Below are 23,608 nucleotides of genomic sequence, written 5' to 3' on the forward strand. Positions count from 1 at the left end.
CGAAAATCCTTTCAGCAAGAAAGGCGGAGGCCACAACAAGGGAGTACTTTGGAGTCCTTTATTCTCAGTTTAGGGCACAAAGGGGCGAATGCAGCATTTCGGCTGTGTAGCCTCGTCAGCGCCCAGAAGTAAAACAGGAGGTGAATGAGTTGCCACGGAATCCATAGTCCAACCCCACTTTAAGCAACTTTCGTTAGCTCCGCCCACTTGATACTCTGTATATATATATATATATATATTTATATATATGTGTGTGTGTTTGTATATATATATTTATATATATATATATATATATATATATGTGTGTCGGTATATAGAGAAGGCTTTTTCCGAAATGCGTAGGTCTGTTTGTTTCTGATGCATTTGCACTTTGCAAAATGAGGAGAACCGTGAAAAAATAAATAAAAGATTGCGGCTGAAGTAAATCTAAATACCTCTGTGTGTGCCGTCTTCCTTTGTTGTCCATAGTGGAATGGTCGGAAGGATTGCGGACAGCAGCTGGGAGTTTGTATCCTAGGATAGGATAGGATATGGGCTTATATAGCGCTCGAATGCCGTGGCGTCTTGGCGCTGGTGTAAGTGGAAATGGTGCGATTTACGTTATCTGATTATATTGAGACAAACAGCCATGTCTTCAATTCCTTCCTAAAGAGTCGTCTATTAGATTGAAACCGAATAGATGTAGGCAGTTCGTTCCATAGCTTTGCAGCACAGTACGAAAAGGTCCGTCCCCCCCATCTTACTCTCCTGATTCTGCCAATCTGTAGGAGGCCTAACTTATTGGATCTTAAGGGACGGCTGGGAGGTAAGGCCTAAACATTTGTTGAATGTCTTTAGTTCCTCCCCCATATGTAGCTTTATGGACCAAACATAGGGCCTTAAATTTCACCCGTTGCTGAACGGGAAGCCAATGAAGTGCTCTTATTCCGGCGGAGGTTAGTTGGCCTCTTGGTATATTCAAGAGAAGCCTGGCAGCAGCATTTTGTAAGGATTGCAGCCTACTCATCAGTGTTTTGTTTATTCCTAACAGCAGGCCATTACAGTATTCTAGCTTGGACAGTAGTAAAGCTACTACCACTGTATTTTGCAATTCCTGTCCTATAAAAGGGAAGATTTTTCTGAGCGTTTTTATAAGTAAAAAGCAGGACGAGGAAAGGCTAATTAACTGGGCGGAAACATTTAACTGACTGTCAAAAATGACCCCGAGGTTTCTGACCTTAGAAACTGGGCTGGGACATATTCCAGCTCTCACTGGCCACCAGGAATTGTTCCACAGTCGTGTCTTCAGGTTGTTTGTTTATTGCGATTATCAGTTGGGAATCATCTGCATATGAAACCAACGCAAATCTGTGTTTCTTGACTAGTTTCGCCAGGGGCATAACATAAATATTGAACATGGTTGTTGACAGTGCTGACCCCTCTGGAACCCCACAGGGCAGGTGAAAACTCTCTGACTGCATGCCCTCCCAGTACAATCTCTGTTCTCTGTTCGCTATCGTCCAAAAATGACGAAAGGAGAGACAGAGCTGAGCCATCGATGCCAACCTCCCGCAGCCTTCGCCTCATTTGGAACTTGTTACTTGGCTCTCCAGGGTGCTATTGTTTCTGACTCTGGAGGCTAGCTTCCACCTGTGCTGTTCCAATGGCCTCCAACCCCTCCGGGAAGGATGTAATACTCAGACTAAGGTAATACTTGATTATTGGGCAAAGTGGGCCGTTTACTCTTGGTCTGTGTCACTTCTTTGCAATCCCCCTTTTTGCACGGCAAATGAAATTGCTAGTGCCAGAACCCCTTGAATAGGTCTTAGTGGCAGAAACCAGGAGAACCAAATCAGTGCAAAGAATCTTATATAAAAATCAATAACGATACAGTTTCTTGACAGTATTATGACAGAAAAGCAGAAATCAATAAAAATTAATTAAAAATTCAATAAAAATTAATAAAGCAGAAATCAATTTTGATTTCTGCTTTTTTGTCATAATACTGTCAATAAACTGTATCGTTATTGTTTTTATATATGATTCTTTGCACTGATTTGGTTCTCCTGGTTTCACAGTATGAATATGTGTTATTGGGTTGTATATATTTGGTAGACCCCTTAATGTGAGTGTGTGAGTGATTGGTTACATTTGGTTCCCAGGGGAGCTGTTTCTGACAATTGTCTGGTGGTACCCAACCCCTGTGGTATATTTGGGTCCCTCTCTCTTTTTCCCAAATATGTCCTAGTGGCACCACACAGCAAGCGGGCTCATTCTGAAAGCATCAGCAAGACCGGACTGGACCCCAAATCCAGCTGCAGGATACCTGCTGGGACAAATTTCAGCAGGATCCCTCTCAGTTTCAGCTCTGGGTATGGTACAAACAATGGATAACAGATAATACACGTGGTACGCGAGTATGATGAATACAAGAAGTTAAGATTGGCAATAAGCAAACCTATAAGAAAAGAAATAGCAAACAGTTCCACAATGCTACATAATTAAGGCTGTTACAATTCATGGAAATGTTCATAGCAGCAGGATGTACTCGTCTGCAGGCCCTTCAAGACCGAGTCCACCACAAACTCTTGTAGGTAGAACATGCTCTAGACAGTGAGAACAGGGGTAGGGCGGGGCTGTTTGAAACTGCTTGACCATGTTTCTAATCTGGAGAGGATCGCTACCTCTTGAGGGGATCATTGAATGTTCAAAGGATCTCCAGGGTGCTTTCGGAGCTCACTTCTGAGCACTGCTCCAAAGTGCATGTGCCCTATTCCAGAGTACCTGTTGCTTCTGATCAATGCCATTAATATGCAGTTAACGCTTTGTAACTCCTCTGAGAAGCACTGATACTCTCTCTCTTTCTCAAAAGATAGAAGTTCAGATACTCAGTACATGATGGTACTTGAACATTTAAAGCACTGCTTCAGAGGGAGGAAGGGGCATATTATCAAGCACGGCGTTAACATTATCACCGCTTTAGCGGCAGAAAACTGCAGCTAAAGCGGCGATAATGGGCTTGATATTACGCCGTAGAGAATTCCAATAGAAGCCCATGTTCACACCAGAACGTGGGCTATTAGGGAAATTCACAAGGGCGTTTTATCAAGCCCATTATCTCCGCTTTAGTGGCAGTTTTCCGCTGCTTAAGCGGCGATAATGGTAACTCTGTTTCTTGATAATATGCCCCCAAGTACCTACGACCAAGCCCTGTGCCCCTTGTGGGTGGCCAGCTCCCCTGCATAAGGCCAACTGCAGCACCTTGTGGGTGGCCAACTCTCTTGCGTAAGGCCAACTGCAGCCCTTTGTGGGTGGCCAACTGTCCACAGACCCCACCACACAATTTTCTTGTTTTTTAATCGATGTTGGTATCGTTGTACCCCGGAGATACCACAGCTGCTGTAACGCGAGTCTGCGAAAGCTTCACGTGTTGATACTTCCATTGTCTCGGGGTACCACCTATCCTGAGAAAGTCCCATAGTGCCACATCATTTTTTTAAACTATCGCCCAACCACAAAGACCAGGGGTCAGGATACCCCCTATTTTTCCCCCTTGTATTTTTTTTCATAAACTCAGTCCTAGAGTCCTGAAATGCATTTGCAACATATCTGTTCATGTTGTGGCCAGCCAATCAGATTTCTCAGTCCTGTGGGACTGGTACCAGTCCAGCGGCAGCGAAGGCGTGGACTGAAGAAAAACCACTCTCAGCCGATCAGAATGCTTAATTTTTTGTACCTCAGGACTCTCGCACGACTAACTGTCCAGATATCACTATATTTTTAACAGTAATTTCTCTTAAAAGGCTGAACGGATTTGCACCAAATCACAAAAAGCACACTTTCTGAGTAAGGATCTAGCTTTTTGCAAAATGTGGTGCAATTCTTTTGAGATGTTTTTTATCCCTTCTCGCAATTTCTACAGGGTTTTGCATGAGAAAAAGACCGTTCAGGACTCCCTTTGCCTTGAGTCTTGGTTGATGGATGGCCCCGAAACCATCCAGGAAGGCGCTGAGATGGATGAACTATTTTCTTGAAAGTTTTGTGAAGACTTGTCGAATGGCACCAAAGTTATTAGCAAATCAAAAATTGTTCTTCCTATGGAAACTGTGACCTAAGATAGGTGACTGCCCCTGTGTAATCAAAGAAGAGAGGAAAAAAATAATAATTCCAGACTACCTGTGAAGGAAATTTACTCCTGATGAAAACAATGAGATAAAAAGGCACTTGCTATGTAATGACTCCTGATGTAACAACCTGCAATGTAATGACCTACATTAATTTGACTGGGCTTAGCAGAGGACTCATGGGCAACGGGACTCCCTGAGTAGTGTTCTAAAGTAGAAGGAAAGTAGATTATTGGATGGAAGGGCCAGAGCTGCAAAGTCATGTGACCTCTGTATCCCATGCAGCTTTGTGAGCGCTTCGGCAGTGGACCTGAATGGTTCTTTCTGAGGAGTGACTATAGTGGAAAAGCTTGACAAACTTCCTAACTGCTGCAGTGATTAGAGCAGCACAGGTCCTGTGGCCCCCCTTGGAATCTCTGGTTTGTTAGCTGCTCTGGTAGCCCTAAAAGGACAAGGGTTGCCACCAAGCCGACTTGACTGGTATTTTAATGTCCCTGCTAGTACAAAGATTAGGAAAATCATTTAAAGCCTGTATTTTTCCCCTTATCAGCACATACTTCAAACAGTGAATGTAAACAAGCATTTTAGAATGTGTTCTACAGCTGTCTTAATGACACCTCACTAATAATTAAAGTAATCAAAGGCAGAAGGGCCATATGAAAAATGAATACTGTTGATTTTGCATAAAGTTCTACTAAATAATTGTTAGACCTGGCATCATTGGCGTGGTAACCCCCTAACTTTTTGTCTTCAAACATTCTGTTTTTGCTGTTTTGATTATTGCTGGCTTTCAGGCTTTGCACACTTTACCACTGCTAACCAGTGCTAATGTGCTTGTGCTCTTTCCTTAAAACCTAGTAAAATTGGCGTACACCCAATTGGCACTTTCATAAAGTGTACTTCCCGAGTAAAGTGGTGCTTCATGTACCCATAGCCCGTACATTAAATACTGCTAGCGGGCCTGCAGAACTCACACTAACCCTAGTAAATCACTCTTTAAAGCCTTGTTGGCTAACGCACAGTCTCTGACAAAGCATGCAATTTGCATCTACGAACTTCTGTGCTACTAGAGACCTGTAGCCTTTTTTATTACAGACACGTGGCTATCACCTAAATATAAACCTCTCCAAGAATCCGCCATCCCAGCAGGGTAGAAGATTTTAAGTCTTGACCATGCGTATGGAAGAGGTGGATCTATCCATTATTTTTCGGGATATCTATAGATGCTGGACGTTCTTGGTAAACAATCTTGTAGAGGTGGAAGCCATTGGCATCTGCATTGCTCTGAATCCCCATCAATCGGTTGGGGCACTCCTGATTAATCGACCCCCAAATCCTGCCAGTCCTGTCCTGGACTCCCTTAATGAGGTGACATTGCAGGGCTTACTTCACTTTGCTCAATGTATCATACTTGGGAACTTTAATATTCATTGAGACTCCACTGCCAATAAAGATATGCTTAGGCTCACTAATATCTTGGTTCCACTTGGCTTTCCCCAATCTGCCTCAAACTCCACTCACATTGAGGGTCAAACCAATGACTTGATTTTTTCCAAGTCTAACTTAAGTATTTCAGATCCCCTCCCTCTTTCATGGATGGACCCCTATCTAATTCTCTTTGGTTGGGACGTAACCCAAAAGGGACGTTGTAAAATTCCCTCCCCGACCATCAAACCCCAGCTTCTCTCCAAGCCACCCCCCCCTCTCTCCCCCCCCCCAGGCGGTTCGCTAAATGCCCTAGAGGATATGTTACCTTCTTTCTCTGGTCAACTTGAGACAGGCATCTGTGTTTTTGACAGCTGGATTCGCTCCACGTTAGAACAACTGGCACCTCCCCCCTCAGTTGCCTAATTAGCAGGACAAAGCTTTCCTGCCCCTGGTTCAATGAACATCTTAGGCAGACCAAGAAAATCTGTAAGAAAGCTGAAAGAGCCTGGCCAAGCCACTGTAGTCTAGAGCATGGGCACTCACAAACTTTTTCTCAGGGGCCAAAACTACAGTCTGGTTTGTGGCTGAGGGCCGCACCGATGGGCGAGTGGGGGTGGGGTCAGAGGCACTGCTAGAGTAAAAAAAAAACATCCTCTTTTCAAAACTTTACTAGACAAATACAGTATTCACCTGCAAACACACATGCAGAAATAAGAGGAATGCTGATCTCCAGTGAACAGAAACAGGGAGGCCTATAAAACTATAAAATGAAAGGTGCAGGGAAATGGGTGTGTGAGGGACAGAGTCAAACTCAGTGATGGCTACGAGCTATGTGGACGGGGGTGGAGGGATGGAAATAGAGGTCAGGAGCAAAAGAAAAAAGAAAAAAAGATCACTTACCTGGCTGCACTCCTCGCTCCAGTCTCGATCTTCTCCTTTCCTGTAGCATTGGCCCAACCAGCTTCCTTTACCACTCCTGGTGCTGCTCAGATTCTGTGAGAGCAGCGTCAGGATTGGCTGGAGCGAGCTGGCTGGACACTTCTTCAGACCATGTAGGCCTGTGCTTGGTCTCCACCCAGCTGTCTAAGACAGCTAGGCGTAGAGCTTCAAAGTGCGAATTTCACTTTGACGGGCGCATGACAGCAGGCCAAAGTGAAGGATTATCCAGCCAGCCACTGCTCCTGTCATCTCCTGCTGACACGCCCGCATGTGTCTGGGTCCGGGGAAGGCTGGATCCTGCAGTGCCGTAAGGGCGGAAGTTGGAAAAACAAAATGGCAATGAAATATTTTCATTGCCATTTTGTTTTTCCTCTAATGCCTGCAGGGGTGCAAAGCTCACCTGCCCAGGCAAAGAAACTGCCGCTGGTCAAACTGGGAAACAAAATAGGCCCCAGTACCCAAATAAGACTGTACGCTTTAAGTAAATTAGAAAACTAAAAAGTGACCCATGTCAGGAAATTGGGACATTTTTTATCTTATAAAGACATGCTGTATCCGTTTTTTGCATGTTATGGAAGACTGCATGGATTTGAGCCTGATGCAAACAATGCCATTTTTAATATCAGGAAAATCAACAGTAGAATCTGGCCCAGCAGAATGTAAAACAGGCCCTCAAACACCCAAAAACACAGCTCATCACTGACCTGAAGGAGGATCTGCCAGAAAGGCAGGCTGGTGGCGAGCAGGCTTGCATAGGAGCTGGTCTGCCTGCGGCTAGAAAGGAAGCATGCTGGCCTGATCCCGAAGAGACCCGCTGCTGCAGTTCTCAGTCGGCGGAGAGTTAGGACGAGATCAGGCTGCGGGTGACAACATCGTCTACAAAGGCAGCAAGAAGAAGCTCTCGGAAAGGCCCAGTAAAATTCAACAGTGAATACTTGACAGCTGACTTTTAAGGGGCCTTTGCTTCCAGCCAGTGCCGGTTACCTGGCGCATGACATCACTGAGGCTGTGAGTAAACACAAAATTGAGCCGCTGGAGCATGTGCAGTGAAGCTGCTATTGCGCTTGCTGCAGTGGCCCTCTTTTGTGTTTACTGAGAGCCTGGGGAGCCTGCTACAAAGGGAGCAGATGTGTTGTGGTTTCCTGCAAAAGGTCAGAGGTCCGCGGACGACCATGGAAGGTCTGCCGGGCTGCTTGTGGCCTGCGGCACGTACTTTGAGTACCACGGTCTTGAGGATAACATTAAATCCAAGTCAGCACTTACAAGCTACACTAATGTAATCAATCTAACCAAAAACTTTTTTTATGAGGATAAGATTGAAAAGGTAGATAACAGGCCAAATGAAATTTTTAAGATTGTTAAAAAGTTTCTTGATCCCGCTGCATGCCACCATAGTGTATCCTTTGGCCACAAGATGCGTGCAACTGGCCTCTTTAAAAAAAAAAAAAAACAGAAATTCAAAGTAGTATTGCAGCAATTCATTTTCTCTGTTAATGCCCCCCCCCCTCATCAACTGACGTTAACTGTGCTCTTTCCTCCCTCGACCCAATCTTATTAGATGATTTGAGACTTGGCACACTTAATTTGAGATCGGGATCCCCGCCGGCCCTTGCACTCCATTTGTTTTAGTAAAGGGAATGGATGTCATCAGTTCTGTGGTACACTCCCTTGTTAACAGATCTTTGCTATCTGGGATTGTTCCCTCTACCTGGAAGCAAGCCAAGATTCTGACGCTCCTGAAAAGATTCAATGCTGATCCCAATATCTTAATTAACTACAGGACAATTTCCCTGTTACTAGCTTCATCTAAAATTGTGGAGACGTTTGGGAATCGTCAGCTTTCTAGCTATTTAGAGTCCAACAGGCTCCTTCAGTCCAGCCAGTTAGACTTCAGACCCAAATTTAGCACCAAAAATGCCCTTCTGGAAGTATCTGAGGAGAGCAAATATTCCTTAGATGCACGGGCAAAGCAGTTCTGGTCTCGTTAGACCTCTTAGCTGCTTTTTTTTATGGTTCCACACTCTAGGCTGCATGCCCGCTTTTGTGATATTGGCATCAGGGGCACAGTGCTAAATTGGTTAAGATTGTTCCTTGAGGACAGATACCAAGAGGTCTGGATACCTCCAGTCTCCTCTAATAAGAGTATTGTCTTGGTGGGAGTGCCCCAGGGCTCGACCCTTAGTCCTACGATGTTTAACATCTGCATGACTCATTTGGCTACTTTGGTCAAGTCCTTTGGGGCCAAGGTAGTGTGCTATGCTGAAGACACTCAGCTGCTCTTCCCATTTAAGAAAGATGAAACATTGGATCACAAGGCCATTAAACCTTGCCTCTCTGCGTTCTTGCAGTGTATGCGTTTTAACCTACTCAAATGCAACCCTGACAAGACTGAGATTCTATGCTTTGGTCACAATTTCACTCTGGACTTACAAGCTCATTGGCCAGATGTGATTTCTTCAACTAATTCCCAAGTCTCTGACAAAAAGTTGACCCTTCAAACCCAAGTCAACAGTTTGTGGCACTTTATTTGGCTTGATGTCCATGGTCAAAAAATCCTACAATTCCTTTACTGACTGGATTGCCATTCTCTTTGTAGATCACGGCTAGAAGGGTTTCTTAGAAATTTCAGAAAAAGGCGCTCTACCTGAAGTGTACGCTGGACAGTGTGTGGAAATGAGTTTTTGAGTGTGGCGCGTGAAGAGCGAACGGATTAACCCAAAACCGTTCTAAGACAATCAGAGATTACCCAAACTGTAACACAGCAACGCTCTCGCAGCCACAAAAAACAGTGTACAGTTTAGACAAAACAACAATTGGTATTGATACAATTGAAAGAAAGCAGCAGATCTGTTTGTTCAAATTCCTTTTCAATGATGTTTTAATTGGATCCAAGCTCAGCCGACACGTGTTTCATCGTGTTAAAGTGGAGTCAACACGACTCTTCAGGGCTGATGAAAGTAAATAAAACAAATGTATAGTAACTTTCAGTAGGTTACAATTGTTACATGGATTTATAATATGTATGTGCATGGAGGTGATAGTGACGGAATATTAAGTGCCTTCGTGGTCGTTTTCGTGATAGTTAAACCATGCACAACCACAAACTCCTCCTGGTAACGGTGGCGAATTGTGAATAGTGTCAAAGTTGTACTTCAAAGGTGGCGTTTCTATATGCTAGTGAATATCGTACAAAAATTCCTATAAGGTTGCATTGAATAGTTAACTCATGCTCACTAGAAATCCGCGTTTGTGGGGTGTCAGGGTGTATGAGTGTATCAACGAACTAAGCAATAGGCATGCCAGTGGAGTCTCATGCTGTGAAAAGGTGATGTGTATCCAAGGAAAGTGCCAATATATTTATTCGATCAACCCTGAACCCGGAACCAGGGTTGATCGAATAAATATATTGGCAGACTCGCCAATATCTTACCAGGGTGAGCCTTTACAATCTTCACAGTGTGCACCCTGCTAGAAGCACGCATTTGCCCTCGCTCATCATTCTCCCGTATATTATGTATACATATTGATGTGTACATTTTTCTTTTGTTATTCTTAACATAGACAAGCCATTTCTTCGCGCAGAGTATTCACGCATCTAACCGTGGATGCCCGAATGCTATCCACTAGGTATGCATTTTCTGCCACTTTCCTTGGATACACATCACCTTTTCACAGCATGAGACTCCACTGGCATGCCTATTGCTTAGTTCGTTGATACACTCATACACCCTGACACCCCACAAACGCGGATTTCTAGTGAGCATGAGTTAACTATTCAATGCAACCTTATAGGAATTTTTGTACGATATTCACTAGCATATAGAAACGCCACCTTTGAAGTACAACTTTGACACTATTCACAATTCGCCACCGTTACCAGGAGGAGTTTGTGGTTGTGCATGGTTTAACTATCACGAAAACGACCACGAAGGCACTTAATATTCCGTCACTATCACCTCCATGCACATACATGTTATAAATCCATGTAACAATTGTAACCTACTGAAAGTTACTATACATTTGTTTTATTTACTTTCATCAGCCCTGAAGAGTCGTGTTGACTCCACTTTAACACGATGAAACACGTGTCGGCTGAGCTTGGATCCAATTAAAACATCATTGAAAAGGAATTTGAACAAACAGATCTGCTGCTTTCTTTCAATTGTATCAATACCAATTGTTGTTTTGTCTAAACTGTACACTGTTTTTTGTGGCTGCGAGAGCGTTGCTGTGTTGCCATTCTCTTTGTCTTGGTAGTGTCCAGGTTGGTTTATGCCAATGCTCTTTATGCGGGACTCCCACAATATCTGCTGCAGAAATTGCAGACTGTCCAGAATGCAGTAGCTCAAGGTTAATTATTGGCTCAGGGGATAGGGTACTCGAATAGGCAGTACAGGTCTGCCAAGGAGTAAAGGGAGGGTTCTCCAGGGAGGGGTAATTGGAGGGTGAGGGGGGGTGACGACTTTGTTACGCAAAAATATGTGCATGGTGTGGGAGCATAAGGGAACAAAAAACAAAAAAATACATTTTTGTCCAAGTCATGCAAAGTAAAAAGGGGCTCTGCCCGCAAACCTTTAAAATATGGGGGTTAATATTAGTTCATGGAACGTAAATGGCTTGAGAGTGAGAGGAAGAAGGCAAAGGATATTAGAGTACCTGAAAAATAAGGATTGGAATATTATTATCTTACAAGAAACCCATCTCTTGGAGTCTGAATGGAAAGCAATAATGAAAGGGCAGCACTGGGTAGAGCACTATATATGCACTGAACAAACATGCTGTATCAAAGGTGTAATAATTATAATTAAGAAGACAGCAAGAGCACAGATAGAGTCACAAAAAGCTGACACAAAAGGGAGATGGGCGGTAGGAAACATATGTATAGAGGGTAGAAAACTGACGGTTGGAGGTTATTATGGCCCATACACGGATGATCCCTCAACACTGCAGGAGCTTTATGTCTACCTGTTGGATGCTCCAGGGCCCATTATCTTAGGGGGGGTTTCAATATTCTGTTGGACCCGGCATTGGACAGGAGCCCCCCCAAAAAAAACTGTCATAACCTACCTAAAATGAGGAGGTGGCTTAAATCTTACCAAAAAGACTTAGGGCTAGTTGATGTTTGGAAACTCAAGGGAGAAAAAACAACTAACCAGCTGTTCAGGAACAGACTTCGAACCAAATTAGATGGGAGGCATACAAAGCAATCCTTAGAGGCAAAATTATCAGCCTAACAGCTCACAGGAATAAATTAAGGAAGAAAGAAATAGAGAACATAGAGGCCGAGATTCACAGTTGGGAGAAGAAAATCAACGAGGAAACCTCAGCGGAAAGAATAGAAATATTAAGGAAGCAGCTGACTAAGGCAAAAAATAACCTAGTGAATACTTTAGACGCTAGAATCAGGAAGAAGTGGGAAGCAAGCAAGTTAGCCCATTACCAATTTGGCGAGGGGTGCGGAAAGCTTCTCGCTTGGAAAACTAAGACAGGGCTAAGTAAAAACAAAATCTCAAGAATTCATGAAGCAGGAAGCGCTACCCCACTGCTGGAGGAGACAGAAATTAAAAACGCCTTCTTTGAATTTTTCTCGGATTTATATAAAGAGAATACTAGCACTAACGAAGATTTAGCCAAAGACTTTCTTAGCAAATAGGTTCAACAGTCGCTGTCAGAAGATCAAAGAGGGAAACTAAACGCGGAATTTTCAGAAATAGAAGTCGAAGAGGTGATTAAAAATCTAACGAGTGCCAAGACAGCTGGTCCAGACGCTTTACCTAATGAAGTTTATAAAGTTCTGCGTGGGGCACTGGTTCCAGTTCTAACTAATTTGTTTAATGATATTTTTGTGAAAGGGCAAAAACCACCAAAATCAGTGAAGCTGTAATTTGTATAATATTAAAACCGGGGAAAGACCCTAAGCGATGTGAGTCATATAGACCAATCTCTATGTTAAACTGTGACTACAAGATTTTTACTCAGTTATTAGCAAAGAGATTAGGAGCATGCGCTGGGGACTTAATTCACACCGGTCAGAAGGGTTTTATGAAGGAGAGACAAATTCAGGAACTCACACACAAATTGATAGGTGCCATTGATTTAGCTAATGAAGAAAATCTTCCCCTATCAGTTGCAACCTTTGATGCTGCCAAAGCCTTCGATATGGTTAAGTGGAGCTTTTTACATAGCACATTAAAAGCATACAAAGTAGGCAATAAGTTTTTCAAGAGTGGTCAGCGCATTATATGCTTCTCCATCTTCATGCGTTCTGGTCAATGGCTCCCTGACAGAGAGGATACATATAGAGAGGGGAACTAGGCAAGGCTGTCCGCTATCCCCTTTATTGTTTAATTTATATATAGAGCCCTTGGCCTGCTCTTTAAGATCCAACCCCCAAATCACACCATTCAGATGTAGGGAATGGGAAAAGAAGGTCGCATTGTATGCGGACGACTTGATAATTTACACAAATAATCTGTTAGATTCTCTCCCGGAAATAATGGCCACTTTACAACAGTTTGGAAATATATCAGGGTATCAAATTAATCAACAAAAAACAGAGATAATGTGCTGGAACAATCAGGCCGTCCACCCCTTAGAAAGACCTCAAATTAGATACCTGGGAATAACAATTGTGAAAAACCTCAAGAATATTGCCCAGATAAACTTCAACAAAGTCTGCTCAGAGGCTAAAAATTTATTTAATGCCTGGAGTTCCCTTCCTTTATCCTTCAATGGTCGCGCTAACCTGATTAAAATGATGATCCTACCTACATTTACTTTCCTTTTTAACTCGATTCCATTGGAATTTAAAAAAGAAGCAATAGTCAAGGCACAGGGGGATATCAGTAGCTTCATATGGGCCTCCAAGGGGATCAGAATCTCCTTGAAGAAGATGAGAAGGAAATTGGAACATGGTGGGATAGCCACCCATGATCTTTTGCAGTACTATAGGGCATTCCACTTTAAGAATATCAGGGTGCTATGTAAAGACTTTAAGAACTTCCCAGCTTATTTGCAAGCGATGGTTGGACCAAGAGGAGACTACTTTTTGTACAAATTCGGACACGCAAAGTTTTTCAAAAAGATAAGGCTAAAATTTTTAGGAGCAGCCATCAAACTATGGGTTCAGCTGAGGTGCCTATGGAAGATCCCCTATTATAGCCAACATGCGCCAATTTGGGACTCACCGGGCACTCCAGACTGCTTAAGGGATGCATTATCAACTCCACTGAAGGAAAATGGGATTGTGGAATGGGGGCAAATTCTGAGTGGTGTTTGCATTATTGACTGGGAAAAGTTGTCTGAGTTATCTGGCGGAAGGCTGTCTAAACTAAAATACTATCAATTAATTATCTGGGCCAAAGCTTTGGGAAAGGATGGGCCAGGTAATGCAGAATTGGAGGGGAAGATTATGCAATCATTCCAGAGGAAGGAAGTTGCCTACTGGTACTGGGCGCTTATCAACGAGGGCGGAGAGGATTTCAGCCTACCGAATGAAATATGGGGAAAGGCGTTGCCGTCGCAGGATGTATCGGCTCTATGGCAAGTATCTGTGGCTGCATGTGGGGATGTGATTAAATCTGCACCCTTGAAAAAAAACTTCTTGTTTACTATACATAGAGCGTATTGGACTCCTAAGAGGTTATCGAAAATGAACAAGGAGAAAATAAGGAGCTGTCCCAAGTGCAATGAGGAGAGAGCCGATGACATCCATATGTTTTGGCAGTGCCCGCACCTTCGGTTGTATTGGGATAATGTAGGTAAGATTCTCTCCGAAGTCCTCAAACAGGAAATACAGGTAAGTGCCCACCTATTTTTATTTGGGGTGAAAATTGACATTACTGGGGTTTCTAGCCTTAACAAATGTCTTAGAAATCTATTATTTATGTTGGTGCTAGTTGCCAGACGTGAGATTTGTATAACATGGGTTAACCCCAACCCTCCTACAGTGGAAGAATGGTTAAATTCAGTCATTAGGATAAACAAGCTGGATAGGGCACGGAAACATAGCAAAAAGCTGGAATTTTGGAATAACTGGGAACAATATTGGTTGGAAAGGGAGTAATTATACTTGCTGTGCTTTTCTTACGAGGTCCTATGATTAAGCGCATTTTCAGTTTTGAAGTTTTGGTTAGAGAATACAACCCCTGGGGAGTGAGCATGCTGCTTAAGAAGATGCCTAATAAGCCGACAGGATACCCCCACGTGGATTAGAAATTATCTAAGTGTCGGGGAAGGGCTACAGAAGGAACAGTTATTCAAAAAGGTTCTTATCAGGTGGCCAAAATTGCTAAAACACTCCAGTACTCAAAACTTTGCGTGATGAGTACAAAAAAAAAAGAATGCAGTAGCTCATCTGATACTCCACTTGCCTAGATGAGCCTCGATGACAACCCATTTTAATAACCTACACTAGCTACCGGCCAAAAAAAGGATGATGTTCAAAACTTTGAAATTCATGCACAGGGCTCTCCACCAGTCTGGTCGTGAGTACCTGTCCTCCAGGATTCAATTCTACTCTCTCCTTCAAACTTTGCTGTCATCTTCTGGGCATTCTGCCAAAGATACTGGGGAAAAGTGAATTAAAACGGGATGCAGATCCTTTTTAATCCGGGGTTCGAAAGCAGTGGTGGCTCCTCCGCTTTTAAGCAGTGTTACTAATGGAAAAATAAAATGATAATAACTGCATGTTATTATCATTTTATTTGGCGCAGTTGCTTTGCGAGTGGACAGGGCTGCTCTGCTCTCAGAGCAGGGCAGGGGAGGAGGGGTGGGCACACTGAGGTGCGCATGACAATTTCGCCGGCACTCTGGGGCCGGCCAAATAGTCATGCACACTTTCCATGTTTTCCATCCAGGCTGCATTACAGCCTGAGTGGAGAACATGCCCAGGCCCCCAGTCTCCATCTGAGCTCCGAACCACAGCGCTCAGACCAATCACAACATTGCGTTGCAGTGTTGTGATTGGTCAGGGGTGCCTGGGTGTGCTTCCTGGTACCTGTTCCGACACGGAGGAGAGTTGGAGCAGAGACACGGGACGCCCCCGCCCCCACCTCCTGATCCACGCCGGCTGCCGCTGTTCGCAAGCTTGGAATATCTTGCTGACCGAGTTACGTCAAGTAGTCGATGAATGTTCATTTCGAAACAGTTGAAGACTTGGCTTTTGAATCTTAAATTACAACTCCTCTTTTCTCTTTCATTTACTTATCCACTAGTGCTGGGACACTCCTGGGATTAGCTGTGTGCTTTATAAATCCTGCTTTTCATTCATACATTCATTCTGTGCCACCCACTTAAGTAGCCTTTTAAACCTATTTCAGGCATGCCATTGGAGCCTGTGTGTGCAGTATTAAACTGCCATTTCAACCATGCAAAATAAACCTTTTGCCAGACCCAAACCTACCTTTCTAATACATATGTCGCCCCAGGGTAGGCCCTGGACAGCTCAGACGGCAGCGTGACATGCATTTAAAAGCTAGGACATATACTTTTAAGTTTTACATGTCCTGGTGCTGAAAAACTCTTAAAGTCGTTTTTTCGCTACTGCAAGGCCTACCTCTCCCATTGGAGTTATCCTATTTCATTGAATAAGCTGTAACCTCCAATTGGGAGCAGGTAAACATTTTGTGGTTGGTGCCTAAAGAATTGTAATGAAACCTCTCTTTATTGGTAAAGTCCGATTTTTAAGCACAATTGTGAAAATGACACTTTTATACTGTTGACATTTTCTAGTCCTAACCATTTGGAGCCTACAGCCTGATCCTGGGTCACATGACTAGGTGTAGATGGCAGTTGGTCTTTTTGTACTTCTCCTAAACAGTGAGAAAAAAGGGAAAATAAGTTGGCAGGAAGGGCCACTCTGCGTTAACGAGCGGCAGGAGCTGTCACCTACCACACTTGCACATCACAAAGGCCCTGCCTGAGCACTCTCACAGATGGTTTGTCACTAGTTGTTGGACTTGGCCCTTCTGGCAGGTTCACCCCTAAACTTTTTGCTTTTAATGGTTACCTGGTGATGGTGATTTTTGGGTTCTGCGCACTTTCACTGTGTCCCAGTAGAAAGGGCGTGCGCACTCTGAGTGCGTGGAGTAAGGTTGGCCTGCCCTCCCATAGGAATGCCTGGGGAATGTATGTTTCCCTGGTAGTTCCTGATGCGTGGGGTGTACAGGCTCGAGTCTGGTATGTGCGGACTCGTGTGATTGAATGCTTCGCAATAATGTATGCGGCATGTATGTGTCTAGTGTGGAAGTGCCACTTCTAGACATGGCTATACGTGTGCTGTGAGGGTGCTGGAGTGTGATTGGCTGGAGCTCGCTTGGATGCCAGGCTCCAGGATGTCTGGATGGGTCTGCCCAGTGGTGAGTGCTGAGATTAGCATGCTGATGTGAGGGGAGGGCTGCACTTGGTTCCTGAATGGGGCTGGGCTTTCCCCACACAATGCTGGCTCCGCCCCCAGTGGTGCGTCTAATGACCCTAGCCTGCCTAGTGAATAAAGTGAGGAGCTGAGGCCATCAAGGGTGCTCCAAAACCAGCTGCGACTGTTTCTCCCCCACCTGCACCTACAGACAAAGGGATTTCAAGTATAAGAAGGGGCTGTGTCCCCTTATAATTTGTTCTGTTCCAGGATTCTGCCTGAGGGGCTGCTGCTGTTGCTGGGGCCAGGAGGACCGCCACTTGGATTGTCTCCCTGCCTGGAGACCCAGTGAGCTGGCTCTGGGCCCAGCCTTGCCCCCCTGCCTTGCTGAAGGACTTTGCCTGGACTTTGCTGGCTTCCAGCACCTGGAAGCGCTGCATCTTGACCCTTAGCGCCTGAGAGCGCTTTATTCTACCCCTAAGCGCTTGGGAGCGCTGTTGTTTTCAGCCGGTGCCCACCCGGCGTTGGCCCCGCTTTATTGCCGCATTTTAAGGTCCCCTGGCAGGTGCCCACCCCACCAGGGACATTGCCGCTAATTCTTTGGCCCCCACAGCGAGTGCCCACCTCGCTTTATATTTAATAAACACGGGAGCCCACTCCGTGTTGAAATCGCCGCCGCAGCCCGGGAGACCCTGCTGGGCCGCCGCGCTGCCTACGGCGACCCGGAAGTCCCGCCTCCATTCTCCCAGTGCCGCGCTGCTATTGGCTGCAGCCGCAACCCGGAAGTACTGCCTGCCACACAGGAAGGCAGGCACAAGACGCCCGGATGAGGGCAGGACCGGCGAGTCTCCCTTCTGCTTCCCCCGGTCTGGGGAAGCCTAGGAGTGCCTCAGGATCAGGCCCCGGAAGTCTTGCCCCCCCCCTCAGGACGAGAGAGGAGAGCCTGGAAGCCCCGTGCGGCCGCCGGTGAAGAGGAGACGACCGGCAGCCTCCCAGAGCCGGTGAGTAGGGCCCGGGGTGGCTTGTTGAAGAGGGGGGCGTCGGGGCACATTGCCGGTGCCCGCCCCCCTCCTGTGTGCTCACTCCACCTAAGGGCATGTTAGTTGCGAGCCCTGAGAGGCTCTTGGTTGCTGCAGTTCTTTTCAGAGTCCCCAGTGGGGGACTCCAACGATCGGGGGCATTACTTACCAGCCCACGAGGGCTCCGGGGGCACCTCGCTGCACAGAGCCCACGAGGCTAATGAGTGGCACAGTTGTTTTAGAGCCCCGAGGCTCTTGAGGGCCATTCTGTTTGTGCAGAGCCGGCGAGGCTCCCAGGTGTCAGTCATTTGTGAAGAGCCCCGAGAGGCTCAAACTGCACCCTTGTTTGTTTTGAGAGCCCAGAGAGGCTCGTGGGGGCAAGATCTGTTTCCTTACAGCCCTGAGAGGCTCCCTCCTTGCCCCTGAGTGGTTCTTGAGCCCAGAGAGGCTCATTGGCAGCCCACATTGTTTTGGCCAGAGCCTGCGAGGCTCCAGCGGTTTCCCAACTTTGTTACACAGCTGCCCAGCACTTTGTGGGCAGCTGCCACGTTTAGGCCCCTGACACTGGGACACAGGGCGTCCTAGCCCTAGAGAGGCCAGTTAGCCTAGGGACAGTCACAGGTGGTGACTAATGTGATTTTGCGCAATTATTATTTCCTACACCTCTGAATGTTTTTAGGCATCATGTGTTTTCCTTCCTTACACCGCTGAATGTATGTCTATGCATCATGTGTTATGTGCTTATACCCCTACAGGTATTGTGATACTTAGGTGGTTGTTCTCCTAGTACAGGTGGTGCTAGTGAGGTCCTGGTTACCAGTAGTTACTGGTTGTGTGCTACAGTGATTTTACATTGTATGCGCTATGTTCTAAAAGTGTTACTTCTAAAAGTGCTGATTCCTGACAGTGGTCCAGGTGGCCCTGTCTTGTACATATCCCCTGTAAATTCTGCCCGTGCCTGTTGGCACATTGTAAAGTGTGTGTTTTCATCTAATGTGTTCTGGTGTAATACAAAGCCTATTTTTATATATAACCTTGTGTGGAGTTTCCTTTGTGGTGGGCCTTGGGTGTTGTTGCTGGGGTTCGTGCGCAAATACTTAACTCACATCGCCTCCAAGTTTAGCCTTGCTGCTCGTGCTACGTTACCAAGGGGGTGAGCAGGGGTTATCTTGGCGTGTAACTCCCTTGCCCTGACGTGGAAGTGGTGGTCTCTGACTGACTGTGGCGCAAGCCCTGGCCAGCCAGGGATCCCATTTCTAACACTAGTCTTTTGTGACTCTTGTTCAGCGGGCCTAACTAGATCCCTGTAGCCGGCCCGTACTCCATTGCGGTCAGCCTGAACTTGTGACTTTGTCCTAGTCCGGCGCAACCAATAAACACAGTTGAAGCTTTGTGCTTTTTTGTGCTATTTTCACTGATATCTTTAAACTTGCATATAACTGATTCTACTGATTGAATTTTTGCTGTTTTAGTCTGTCTTTACTTACTAAAATGTACTCTATATTCTACTAAATTGGGGTGGGGTTTCTTATGGTGTTGTTTCACTTCATTGCTATTTGAAATGCTGCATAAATACTTCACACATTGCCTCTGAGCTAAGCCTGGCTGCTCTCTGACAAGCTGTTAGAGGGTTGTGCACAGGTTAATTTAGGGTCTGCTTGGGACTTCACCCTGACAAGGATTGTGGTTGCTGCTTGAGTAGGGTTTCACCCCTCTCAATCAGTAACCCAATTTCTTACAAGAATCATGTTCGGGCTTCTGCAGAATGTTAAGACGTGAATAGATGGTTGGTATTTTTATCTGCAAAAGGTGGCAACTCTCTACAGGACCCATGAAGCACCAATCCAATTGTCGATGTAAGTGTTGCTGGGTTCCATCCACATGAGGGATCTGGCAAACGGACTGGTGTGGGGAGGACCTTCCTATGGATAGTTTAAGAGAAACTTGGGGGAAAATAGTAGCACCTGTTTCCGTCAGGAAGGGCAGTTCAGAGTAGTATTGTGAAGTCCATGTTTGGGGATAGGCATGAACGGTGGGGAGCAAGGAAATACAGGTAAGCGGTTCGCAGAGTTAGAGCATGAGAGGAGGACAAAGGGTAAGAGAGAATCTGAAGATGGGGAGAGTTCAAGAGGTTTGTAGTCCATGTGCGTCTGGTGGAGGGGCTGCATTGATATCCTTTTAGGACTCAGAATACACCAGAGTGAATGTTTTTGGAATGTTTCAGGAAGGCATGAGACATGGCTGTGAGGTTTGGATGTGTATACCCAATATGGATACTCTATTGATTTCTCAAGCAATCCCTGCCGTTGGGTTACAGAAGACACATACAATGAATGCAGAATAATAAAACCACTTCTAATAGTGGTTTAAAATACAAGTGGCATAGAGCAATTACTGAAGGGTCAGTTGGATTAGCAGAGATGTTTATTTAGCACTGCTGCACGATAACTGTGTTCACATGGTTTCTGGAACTGCTGAAATGCGGCGTTTAAGCAGTGTGGAAATGAAATCAGTATATGATTTGCTTCATGTTAAAACAGACCTACGATGCCTATAAAATGCTTAGAGGTGTATGTATTGCAGCTGGGGCTTTCCTTCTTTTTTCCTCTTGTAGTTTACATTTGGGAAGCAAAGGACTTAGAGGGGAAGGGGCTGGGGGGTGACGCAGTGTGCACCCCGTCCGTAGACAATGGAAATGATGGGGCATCTCTGAGTGGCCCTCCTTTCCCTCTCCTACAGAGGAAATGTGGCAGGTAATAGTTTCAACATCGAAGAGAATGAAGAACGCAAATAAGCAAATGTGAGGAGGCGAGCAGGAAAAGGTAGTGGTTGGGCAGCACCAGGGCACGAGTCAGGACGTCCATCCACTATTTTCACAGGGTGGACGACGTCCACCCTGCCAAGAAGCTGGGCCCCATTGAAAAATATGCTGAATTCATCCCGCTGTAATTTGCAAACACCAGGGCTCATTCGGCAGCGCCTGCACGTTGTTGTTTGCTTTAGGTCTGGAACAACGTGCAGGCGGGCGGGGGCTTTTCCAGTTCAGGCTCCTACTGGCCCCAGGCCACCTTTTGTTTAACCCCTTCGCTGCGCCCGTCGGCCAACGGCCGTCGCAAGCACTACCTCTGTAGTGCTGCGCACGTCCGTTGGCCGACGCGGCCCCGCCCACTTGATTAAACTGCACCCCGTTAAGGCGTTAAGTCTCCTGGCTGGATAGTCTGGAGCCTCACACCTAGAAGCTCATGCAGTAGAGGGGAAACAAAGGCTCACACCTTGTTAGCCCTTCACACATACTTAAGAAAGGCAGCTTTTCACTTTGTTCAGTCTCTGTTTACAAGATATGCATTCACTGTAGGAATGTCAGATGTGTTGCACTTTCCCTGTATTTACACAAATTAAATGTAATTTATATAGTGCTTACTACCTCTGAGGAGGCGTTGAAATAATTTAGGTACCACTATTTTTTCATTTAAAGCACAATGGGTAGAGGAAATTTACGCAGACAAAAGGCAATATTGGTTTATGTGTAGCTTACAAAAGTGAGAATCTTCGGCCTAAATCAGGAGGGTTTCCCTCTACACTTGAAATATGCTCCAATGTACTCATGATGGACATGTTAAACATATATGTGAAGGCTTAAGATCTCATGACACTTCTAATGATGCCACTTCCTGTGATGTCACGTGCTGTGATGTCACGTGCTTCGATGTCTCGGACCGCGATGTCACACGTCATGATGTCACGCACTGTGATGCCATCTGGTTAGTCCCCCCCACTTCTTTTTTTGGAACTGTGCCCTGGGCAACACATACTTTGTGAAGGTGTGGTGCAAGCAGGAGTGCAAATGGAATAAGAAAAGTGCTGGTACTCACCAAATTGATTGGGATGTCTTGAGGGTCTGGTAGAGGCATACAGGGGGCATGGCTTTGAGGCAGGTATTTAACAATAGGGGCATTTTCTTTTTCAATGCAATAGCGCTCTAGTATACTTCGGCCAAGTCCCTTCATATGTGCAGGGCATAATTGGTGTTTTTTGCAGCTTTATATAGTGCCAGAGGGCATTAAAGCTTCTTACTTGAGAAGCAAACGTTTTACATGCCCGTAATAACAGGATTGGATTTCAACTCCCCATGCCATAAAACAAAATAAAGTATGCTTTAGGGTAGAACTTGCACTTCTCATTTAAAGTACTTTAATACCCTCCAGCCAAGTGTGCGCTATATATAACTACAAAAAAAGTACAAATTACACACTGTACATATAAGCCGAACTTGGGCAAAGGCCTTGGGCGCTCTGACAGACAATGGCGAGAGTATTCCAGCGCTGCAGCCTTACACTCTAACTGACAGCGCAAAAATTCCAAAGTGGGGATCTCTGTCCTCAGGACACATCTCCTTACTCTTGTCACATTGTCAGTTAGAGTGTAAGCAGCAGCAGCAACCTAGGACTGGAATACACTCACTGTTGACTGTTAGAGCGCCTCACTGACATGCTCCCTCTGAAGGGGTTCAGCAGCACCTGCTCTGCATGTAGCCATACACCAGAGCCCGACCCAGCTTACCCCTAGAAGTACTGGTACTCTCTTGACACTAGGAGAAGTTCCCGTACTCTAGGTGAGAAACTTGAGAAGTGCCGGTACTCAGTATCGGTGAGTACCAGCCCATTTAAAGCACTCAGGCCATATATACAATGAAAGTGGTGAATCGTGTTGTTAAGCCTCGAAGGCTAACGACACTCTCCGCCAATTCCAAAGCACAGGACTGCACCATATTCACAATAATATGGTGCAGCCCTGCGTTCCCTCTGCGTTGGTGCAGCCCAGTGCCAACGCAGGCACACTTGCACCATAGTGCAAGGGTGTCTGGGTGCTGGGGAAGATTGTTTATGTACAGGAAGGTCCCACTTCCTGCACATAAACAATCTTTAAATGCCGCATTGTAACTTCTGTTTGCTGGTTAATGCAGCACACACAGAAGATGCAAAACAGCATTTTTTTTAAATGATTGTTTATGTGCAGAAAGGGGGATCTTTCTGCACATAAACAATCATATGCAATTTGCTGTTTCTGTGTGTGCTGCACAAGGCAGCACACATGGAACCAGCAAAAACTAAGAGAAGTAAAGCGGTTCTCCTCTTTTCGCCTGGTTAAGACCAGGTTTTCCCTGGTATTAATTTTGGGGCTGCCTCCTATTTACGCTGCCCTTGTAAATAGGGGCCAGCGTCAAAATCAATGGGTGTAGCGGTGAAACGCCCAACGCGACACCCATTGCCCTCCCCTTTCACCCTAAATACAGCGTGAAATGGTGCCTTATTTACAAGGCCGCGTTAAGCCACGTTAAGTGGCTTAACGCTGCCTTGTACATAAGGTGAGGCCCCTATTGCCATCACAACTTGACGTTGTGGTGGCGATAGGGGCTTGTAAATATGCCCCTGGATGCCAGAATACTGACGTTGGAATATAAAAATGGTGTCCTGAATATCGTTTACAAATCTATTACTGTATTGGAGTTAATAATATAACATCACATGGGACAATATTTTTGTAATGAACATGTAATTTCTCAGATTGGGTGTTGCATACTATGGGAAGATAATGTGAGATAAGATTGAGCTGCTACCTCCAATGCAAGATCAAAAGATTTTGGCAGGCTCGAACCCTAAGGAGGAAGAAAGAATGGAGTAGGGAGGGACGTCTGGGCCACCCCTTGTCATGTCACCCCCTAAACTATTGGGGTCACCTCCAGTAAATCTCTTAACCCTCACAGG

At 45.4% G+C, this 23,608-nt stretch overlaps 1 long non-coding RNA gene across 1 annotated transcript in view; it reads left to right on the top strand.

Annotated features, from left to right (window-relative positions):
* The window catches only part of LOC144782724 (uncharacterized), a 61,925-nt gene that overhangs the window by 18,829 nt on the left and 19,488 nt on the right, over window positions 1-23,608 (top strand). Inside the window, exon 2 of the long non-coding RNA XR_013601221.1 lies at window positions 14,091-14,230. This is a non-coding gene — a long non-coding RNA (uncharacterized LOC144782724). The remainder of the gene's footprint in view (window positions 1-14,090; window positions 14,231-23,608) is intronic.

Source organism: Lissotriton helveticus, chromosome 9 (assembly GCF_964261635.1).
Source record: "Lissotriton helveticus chromosome 9, aLisHel1.1, whole genome shotgun sequence".
NCBI lineage: Eukaryota > Metazoa > Chordata > Amphibia > Caudata > Salamandridae > Lissotriton > Lissotriton helveticus.